A 9706-nucleotide genomic window follows, 5' to 3' on the forward strand; every position below is an offset into this window, starting at 1 on the left:
AAAGCTGGGGGGCATGAATCTGCTTCCAATATGACACAACACACTGTTTTACACAAGTCCAACTTTGTGCCTGAGATGAAAGTCTCACTGTGTTGCTCCAGCAAAACTCAAATTCCCCAGGCTCAAGCGTTCCTCCTGCTCTACCTCCTGAGTAACTAGAACTACACAAGTGCACCATGATGCTTATTCCATTTAAAATAGAGCTAGGCACTCGGATCACTGCCTGTACTCCTAGCTTCTCAGGAGGCTGAGATCTGAGAATTATGGCTTGAAGTCAACCCAGGCAGCAAAGTCCTTGAGACTCTTATCTCCAACTAAAAACCAAAAACAAGCCTGAAGTGGATTTGTGGCTCAAGTGGTATAGCACTTGCTTTGCGCCCCAAAGCTGAGACAGTATCTAGGCCCTGAGTTCAAGTCCCAGGACTGGCATACACATAAATTGGCAGTGCAGCTTATTAATAGCAACATTATCATAACCAGACATGAGAAATGTGTCTTCTTCACTCACTGCTGTGACATCATTAGGCAACAGAAACAGCTGTGCCCCATCACAATCTCTAGGACCCTAATTGCTTTCTGATGCCATCTTTGACTCTGGCATATGTCTGTAAATGAATCAGTCATGAGACAGGAATTCCTCTGGGACACTCTCCTCCATGTAGCCATATCCACTCCTCAGAGCTGAGGACTGAACTCAGGGCCTTGCACTCGCTAGGCAAGTGCTTTTCCACTCTCCCAAGGACCCACTCCTGCTTACAATCCTTGCCTTCCTCTGCTCTTCTGTACAACTTCAAAAACACTGTCCTGCAGGGTGCAGTGGCTCATATATGTAATCCTAGCTACTCAGGAGGCTGAGATCTGAGGATCACAGTTTAAAGCCAGCCTGGGCATTAAAAAAAGTGAGACACTTATTTTCAATTAATCACTAGAAAATGGGAAGTGGGGCTGTGGCTCAAGGGGTAGGGTGGTAGCCTTGAGCTGAAGAACTCAGAGATGATGCCCACGCCTAGAGTGTTCAAGCCCCATGACCCACAAAAACAAAGCAAAATAAAGCACTGTCTTTCTAGGTATTTTGAGCCTTGCCTCTAACCTAGCTTTTTGCTGGTTATTTGAAAATGGAGCCTCTAGTTGGCTGCCCACTTTAGCTTCCTGGGGAGCTAAGATTAGAGGCATGAGCAATCTGCATCTAGCTGTTAACTTTCTTCTTTTCTTTTTCTTTTTGCCAGTCCTAGGGCTTGAACTCAGAGCCTGGGCACTGCCCTTGAGCTTTCTCGTAGCTAGTTCTCTACCACTTGAGCACCACAGCACCACTTCCAGCATTTCTGTGTATGTGGTACTAAGGAATCTAACCCAGGGCTTTCTCGTGCATGCCAGGCAAGCACTCTACCTCTGAGCCACATTCCCAGCCCCCAGCTGTTAACTTTCTCCATGAGCATATGTTATCACCACAGCACAGGGCTGCTCTCATCTCCATCCACTCTCCACTCATCTCCTGCAGACTGTTTGCATCCCCTTCTCTCAATCTGCCAGCTCTCTCCTCCAAAGCACTTGGGTGGTCATCTGATTATGTTTTGACTCATAAAGCTGGCCAAGGATTAGTGAGGTCCTGCCCAGCCCAGAACACATGAACTGTGAGTGATTTCTTAAAGAAATCCCTGGTGTTTGCAAGACTGCACAGAGCTTTTGTAAAATGAAAGCCAGGCAGAGAGAAGATGGTTCTCCCACCCTCTGAGAAGATGTGTCATGTGAAGAGGTCACATAAGGTCAACTGAGCTGTACCTTCTGAAGCTGGGCCAGAGTCAAGGCACCAATCCTCAGCACTGAAGCACACTTCCTTCTTTGGAGGAATGGATTTTATCATCATGTTCTTCCCCTAGCTTTCTGTTCACAAACCCATCACTACCGCCTAGGGTAAAAAAAGTTTCAATGTTGTGAAGTTCTCAAAACAATGTCTAGCACACAGAACATTTTTTACTCCAGAAACAAAGGAAAAACTCTGCCTTTGGGCTGGGAATGTGGCTAGAGTGCTTGCCTAGCATGCACTCTTGGGTTCAATTCCTCAGTACCACATAAACAGAAAAAGCTGAAAGTGATGCAGTGGCTCAAGTGGTAGAGTGTTTTTTAAATGGCCTTAAAAAAAAAGAGGCAGTAATAAATAACTTCAACTACGTACACACACACACACACACACACACACACACTCGTACATGTGTGAAGCACTGTTCTTGTTTAAAATGCAAGCTGTTTGCTGCATCTGGGCTAGAAAAGTGTGAGGATCTGAGGTTTCAATTGCATTTTTCAGAGCTGTTTCTTAAGGGTAGAAAACAAGGTTCCCAGTGATACAAATGTAGTCAACTCCGATTTTTCTTTCTTTGTCCTAAAGAATAAAACCTCTGGCTCATGCCAAAACGTTACATCTGCAACACATAAGTGCTTGTGGGGGTTGTGAACAAAACGCTTAATATGTGTGGTTATTCCTTTTTATTCTTTTCGTTTTGTGATGGTCCCAGGGCTTGAACGCAGGGCCTGGGCTCTGATCCTGAGTTTCTGCACTTAAGGCTAGTCTTTTATCACTTAAACCACAGTACCATTTCCAGGTTTGGCTGTTTTGTTTTGTTTTGTAGTTTAGAGGAGATAAGAGACTCACAGACCTTTCTGCCTGGGTTGGCTTCCAACCACAATCCTCAAGATCTCAGCCTCTTGAAAACCTAGGATTACAGGCTTGAGACACCAGCACCAGGCTCCTTCTTATTTTTTTTAACCAGTCCAGGGACTTGAACTCAGGCACAGTCCCTGAGCTTCTTTTGCTCAAGGCTAGTACTCTACCACTTGAGCCACAGCGCTAGTTCTGTTCTGTTTTGTGTATGTGGTGCTGGGGAATTAAACCCAGGGCTTCATGCATGCAAGGCAAACATTCTACCATTAGGCCACATTCCCATCCCGCTCCTTCTTATTCTAGTTCCTTCCTTCAAACCTCAGAGAACTGGGAAAGGAGAAAATACCTTAGCAGTAGGAACCTTCCCTTCAATGAACCTGCTTCACCCAACAGACAAAGTGAGGTGATGTAGGGCCTGACTTCACTGGGGATACCCACTACCTGTAGTGGTTTCAGAGCTGGGGGCCTCCCCACACCCAGGTTCTCACCTCCTCAAAGTTAAAAGGCCTGGGCATTGAGGCAGCAGGTGCCTGCCATTCCCAGCACGAAGGGTAGCCAGGGCTGACAGATGCCTCCCAGCTCACAACCTCAGAATGAAAATATCTTCTTAGAAGCCTCCAGCCTACGATAAGCCACCACACTGCATTGTGTCACTGCTGACAACAACAAACAGCCCTATACAATCCTGGATGCATGTCTGTGCAGGCTGAAGGGCGGGCTCTGAGCTTCTCTGCACACTCAGCAACTAGGGCAGATGAGTGAGTGACAATAAAGTACCAAGGTTTCTTGCTGAGGGTTGTCAAGAGAGTGAGGCCTTCCCAGCTCCCTATCCCCACCCCAATATCCAAACCCATGCCAGCAACATCACTCTTATCAAACTATCAGTTATTCTGGATGCCAGAAGACTCATGCTTGTAATCCCAGCTACTTAGGTAGCTGAGATCTGAGGATCAGAGTTTGAAGCTAGCCCCGGCCAAAAAGTCCAAATTAACCAGCAAATATCAGGAAGGTGGCAGAGTGCTAGCTTTGAGCAAGAAAGCTCAAGGACAAGCTGGGCATGGTAGCTCACACCTATAATCTTATATACTCAGGAGGCTGAGGATCAAGGTTCAAAGCCAGCCCAGGCACTAAAGACTATGAGACTCTTATCTCCAATTAACCACTAGAAAAAGAGGAAGTGGGGCTGTGGCTCCAGGGGTAGGGCAACAGCCTTGAGCTGAATAGCTCAGGAACAATGCCCAGGCCTAGGGGTAGGGTGGTAGCTTTGAGCTGAAGAGCTCAAGGACAGTGCCCAAGCCCAAAGTCTAAGCCCCATGACCGCCAAAAAAAAAAAAAAAAATCTCAATGATAGTTCCCAGGCCTTCAATTCAAGCCTCAAGACAAACAGACACACACACACACACACACACACACACACACACACTTAACTGTCTTTTTGCACACATCAATAAGCTGATCTGAAAACTCACAGGAACCAAGGATAAAATCAGCTGATTCATACTTTGTGTTTGCAAGCTTACTAAAAAAGCTATGTAATTACATTTACAAACTGGAAGACAAAGATAAATGAAACAGAAAAATGAACTAGGGCCAGGAGTTTGGCCTAGTGGTAGAGTGCTTGCCTAGCATTCACGAAAATCCAGGTTGGATTCCTTGGTACCACATACATAGAGAAGCTGGAAGTGGTGCTGTGGCTCAAGTGGCAGAGTGCTAGCCTTGAGGAAAAAGCCCAAGGACAGTGCTCAGGCCCTGAGTACAAGCCCCAAGGATGGCAAAAAAAAAGAAAAAGAAAAGAAAAGAAAAATGAACTAAAACTAAGCAGGGCTTGATGGTACAGTACCAGCTACAAAACTAGAAACTCTTAGAAGAAAACACAAGCATAAGTCTTTATAATCTTGGATTAGGCAAGTTTCTAAAGTGTGAGAGCAAAAACCAAAAGTTGGAGTAGGAAAAAAGATATAGTCAGTTTCACCCAAACTAATAATATGTACTCAAAGAACACAAGAAAGGGAAAAGGCAGACACAGGATAGAAGAATACACTGTAAAATCATCTATCTGAAAAGGTACTAAGCCCAAAACATACAAAGAACCCTACAAGAGTAACAAGACATGAACTATATTTTGATTGTGTGTATGCATATAGACATGTGTGTGTATACATACATGAGTGTATGTGTTCATGTGGTATATACATACGTATTCATATACATGTATGCCTCTGTGCATACATTTATATATGTGAATGTTTATACATACATGAATATTTGTAGGGTTTTGTGTTGTTGTCATCAATCATGGGACCTGAACTCTGGGCCTGGGTGCTGTTCCTGAGCTCTTCAGCGCAAGGCTACCAACTTACCGCTGGAGCCACAGCGCCACTTTTAGTTTTCTGGTGATTAACTGGAGATAAGAGTCTTATGGACTTTTTAATGCCTGGGCTGACTTTGAACCGCAACCCTCAGATCTCAGCCTCCTGTGTAGCTAGGATTACAGGAGTGAGGCACTGTGCCAGGCTATTTGTGGGGTTTTTAGGTCTAACTTACACATATGAGCAAAAACATACAATATTTGGCTTTTTGACCTTGACTCAAATTGAAAGTGAATAATTTTGCTAGGCACTGGTGAATCCTATCTGCAATATTAGCAACTCAGGAGGCTGAGATCTAAGGATGAAGGTTCAACGGCAGCGTAGGCAAACATCCATAAGATACTCTTTTTTTGGGGGGGGTGGATGTTTATAGTAACTTCATTCCTAATTCATCAAATCTTTATTTATAATTAGCTATTTACAATAGTAACTCTATTCATAATTTACTAAAGATGGACCGGGAGTGTAGCCTAGTGATAGTGTGCTTGCCTAGCATGAACGAAGTCCTGGGTTTGAGTTCTCAGTACCACATACATAGAAAAAGTCAGAAATGGTGCTGTGCCTCAGGTGGTAGCCTTGAGAAAGCCAAAGGATAGTACCCAGACTGAGATCTGAGGCTCAAGATTTGAAGCCAGCCCAGGTAGAAAAATTCATGAGATTCTTATCCAAATTAACCACCAAAAAACCAGAAGTATCGCAGTGGCTCAAAGTGATAGAGGGCTAACCTTGAGCAGAAAAGCCAAACATATTACCCAGGCCCTGAGTTCAAGCCCCATGACCAACAATAAAGAAAAAGAGAAATGAAAAAAAGAGGTGATGTTGGGAAAGGCAAAATGATCTTTGTTTCAAAGTGTGCCCTGGGCCACACAGTGAAAAACATAGGCAAGCACAAGACTGGATCTAATATTTATGATCTAGCTCCAAGGTAGGTGAAACAGCTGGATTCCCTTACACATATGCCAACAAGAACAAAAACAACACCTGGAGAGAAGATGTACTAATGGAGAATTAGGAGGATCCCAAAAAGGACATCCCTGGAACAAAAACCATCTTTACTGGCATTAGAGAGCAGAGTGCCAGTAGTTCACACCTGTAATCCTAGCTACCCTGGAGGCTAAGATCTGAAGATTGTGGTTCAAAGTTATCCTGGCAGTCTCCATAAGACTATCTCCAATTAATCACCCAAAAACAGGAAGTGGAGCTGTGGCTCAAGTGGTAGAATGGTATCTTTGAGCAGAAAAAGCTAAGGGACAGCACCCAGGCCCTAAGCTCAAATTCAAATACTGGTGGCAGCAGCAACAATAGCAGCAGGAGAAGGAAAAGAAAGGCGGCTAGCTAGCTTTTCTCAAAAAGAGCTATAAATGAGTAATAGCCACTGCATCATCTATCATAAAATAAATGTCTCATGGCTTGGGTGTGTGTGTATATATCCACTCGGAGTGCTGCTCAAAGTGGTAAAGTTCTAATCTTAAGTACAAGTGGCCAGAGACTGTTCCCAGGCCCTTAGTTCAAGCCCATGGTTGGCAAACACACACACACACACACACACACACAAATGGGAGAATGTGAGCAGTGGTCAGGGAAGCCTCTCCAGAGCAGACATCTGAGCTGAAGTTACAAAGTGCAGAGCACAGGGGAAAAAAAAGTGCTGCAAGCTATGCTCAGGAAAGGAGCAAGCAAGTACAGAGGCTCTGAGACCAACAATTTTCCACCAGCCCAGCGCTGACAGGCAGCCTCTAAACCCACAACCTGCTTTCTTCCTTCCCCATCTGACCTTCCTCCAAGATATTCTCAAAGTGTTCTTGAATTTTCTGCTTGAAGGTGTGCTCTGAGCAAGAAATATGTGTTCCACCATCTCCACTTCCTAAAAAGGGCCTGCCCTGGATAGGCTAAGTGCCTGTTCCACTAATAGCACACAGGTTGGTGAATCAGATAAGAGAGGAGCCCGCAGGAAAAATATACACATGTGCTCCAATGTTGAGTGTAAATTTCAGGAGGATTCTAGGGTCCAGGTTCAGCACTCCTACTGGTGGAATTCAAGGAAAAACAAAAATGTACCCAGGCACCAGTGGCTCTCACCTGAAATCCTAGCTACTCGAGAGACTGAGATTGGAGGATTGAGGTTCAAAGCCAACCTGGGTGGGTAGGAAAACCCATGAGACTCATACTACCATTTAAGCCACAAGTGTAGTTCAAGTGCCAACCTTGAGAGAAAAAGCTAAGGACCAGTGCCCAGGCCCTGAGTTCAAGGGTACTTCCATTTGTGCTGATGAGCACACAGACACATACACACAGGAGAAAGAGAAAGGGGTGGGAAGAGGGAGGGAGGAGATGAAAAAAAACAAAAACAAACTAAAGAGGTGTAGTTGCCCCTGGAAACTCCACTGAAACTGTGACAATCAGCTGGAAAGGAATGGCCCACAGGCCCCTAGGCCTGTAAATAGAGTTCTGCACTCATACTACAGGGTGTCAGCTTGCCAGGGGGGCCCAGAGCTGTACGGAATTCCAGAGAAACCTCACTGCCTCCCAATCCCAACCCACAAAGGCAAGTCAAACCTTCAGTCACACACCCAGAGCTTCCAGGTCCAACCCTGCTTCCCAACAGTGTCTTTGACCAAGATCATCTCTAATCCCCCATGCTGAGAAACACTTCCAACAACACTGGTTAAACCTAAGAAGGGTTCTTGCAAGGCTGAGGTTTTCCACTCTAGAAGGGAGATTATGCTACTGGGTAAATAAGGCCAGATCTGTAGCAGGAGCTGGGGGTGGGGGAAAAGGGGGGAAGCCAGAGCAAGAGGCTGCAGGTCATATCACTAGGAGTGCAATGAGCACAGAGTCTGGCATGACAATAGCAGCAACTGACACACACAGAAGTTACTGTGTGCCAGTCATTACCGAACGCACCTTAGCCTCTGATCCTTGGTATCCATGGGTCTATGGTAACAAGGAAGCCCCCTTAAGAAAAAATTATGCATGTTCAGGATGCACACAGTTCAGCACTGTTCTGTAGATGCTGGATTCATTTTGCCCATAATGCCACCCACCACTTCAACAAGTCTCAGATTTGCACGTTGGCACTTCAATTCAGCATTGTGTGCCAGGAAATACTCATCAGAGCACACAATGATTGAAACACAACTGACAACTACACAGGACAGACTGGGAGTTTCAACAGCATCAAGTGCAGCGGGCATTAAAACATGTTGAAACTTCTTTTGGTTTATTATTTTTTATCATTCTGGTCAAAACTGCATGGAACAAATCTAATTAATATCCACGGTTGTTGGTTCTGTAATCCTAGCTAATCAGGAGGCTGACATCTGAGCACTGCAGCGGAAGCCAGCCCAGGTAGAAACGGTGGTGAGGTTTATCTGCAATCAACACAGTAGACAGGCTGAAATGGAGGTGTGGCCCAAGTGGTAGAATACCAGCTTTCAGTGGAAGAGACAAGGCTTTGAGTTCAAACTCCAGTACAATCAATACAATAAACATACTAATGAAGAAACGGAGGCTCAGACAGGTTAATGACACAAAGCCAGCAAGGCTCTCCTTGAGATACCTCAGGGGAGAAAGCCATCGCTCCTAAGGCAGTGAGTGCATGGAACGATTAAAAACTTAAGTTTTTGCAGGGCAACCGCTGTCTAGCCGTTATCACGTCCATGCGGGAAGCAACCCTGGTCCCGGCCATAAATCCTGGGAAGCCGAGACCTCCAGGAACAAGCCGCTCGCAGAGCCTCTGCCACGTCCAAGCCCCACGCGGAGCCGGCGCGCGGGGCGGGAGCGGCCGGCCGCCACCCAGCTCCTCCGGCTCCCAGCACCCTGGCCCCTCGGTGTCCGCCACCCCGCCTCCCACTCCGGGACCGCCGGTGTAAAAGCCAAGGCCGCCACGGGCGAGCCCGGGCGGGTCCCCGCCCCGCCGCCCGGAGCCCCGCGCCCACTGACCTGGAGCAGGACGTCTGGAAAGGGGGCGCGCCCGGACAGGTGGCGCCGCCCCGCGGAAACGGCTCCGGGAACTTTTTCTCCCACTCACGGCCAGGGGACCGGAGCCGGGGGGTCTCGGGCCAGAGCGGTCGGCCGTGTGGTGACTGGCGGGTGCGGGTCACCTGCGCGGCGCCCCGGGGCTCTCACGTGCCCCGCGGGGTCTCTGAGGAGAGAGGGGGCGCTCGAGCGCGGTGGCGGGTTCCCACGGGAGGGCCGGTCCGTAGAGGTCAGGTGGAGGGAGGCCGCACTCGCCTCCGCACCCCGCTGCTCGCCCGCCGGGCCGGAGGACACCCGCGTCGGCGGCCGGGTGGGAGGCGGGGGGTGGCGGGCCAGCGGGGGCGGCTCCCCGGGGCGGGGCGGGAGGCGGGGGCGTCTCCTCAGCCCGGAGGGAGGCGAGCCCGGGCGGGAGGCGGGGGCGGAACCCCGGGGCGGGGCTGGGCGAGAGGCAGGGACGGATCCTCGGGGAGGGGCGGGGCCTAGCGGGAGGCGGGGGCGGCTCCTCAGCCCGGAGGGAGGCGAGCCCGGGCGGGAGGCGGGGGCGGCTCCCCGGGGCGGGGCGGGGCTGGGCGGGAGGCGGGGGCGTCTCCTCAGCCCGGAGGGAGGCGAGTGCGGGCGGGAGGCAGGGGCGGCTCCTCAGGGAGGGGCGGCTCCTCGGAGAGGGGCGGGGCCGGAGCCTGGCGGGAGGCGGAGACTGCTCCTC

At 48.7% G+C, this 9706-nt stretch overlaps 1 protein-coding gene across 1 annotated transcript in view; it reads right to left on the reverse strand.

The window, feature by feature from the left end:
• The window catches only part of Arhgef3 (Rho guanine nucleotide exchange factor 3), a 289317-nt gene extending 280177 nt beyond the window's left edge, over positions 1-9140 (reverse strand). The window contains exon 1 of the mRNA XM_090320712.1: positions 8968-9140. The gene's annotated coding sequence lies outside the window, so the exon portion shown is untranslated. The remainder of the gene's footprint in view (positions 1-8967) is intronic.
• Between the last annotated feature and the right edge of the window lie 566 nt (positions 9141-9706).

This window comes from Megascapheus bottae, chromosome 2 (genome assembly GCF_031878675.1).
Source record: "Megascapheus bottae isolate mThoBot1 chromosome 2, mThoBot2.hap1, whole genome shotgun sequence".
NCBI classification, from domain to species: domain Eukaryota; kingdom Metazoa; phylum Chordata; class Mammalia; order Rodentia; family Geomyidae; genus Megascapheus; species Megascapheus bottae.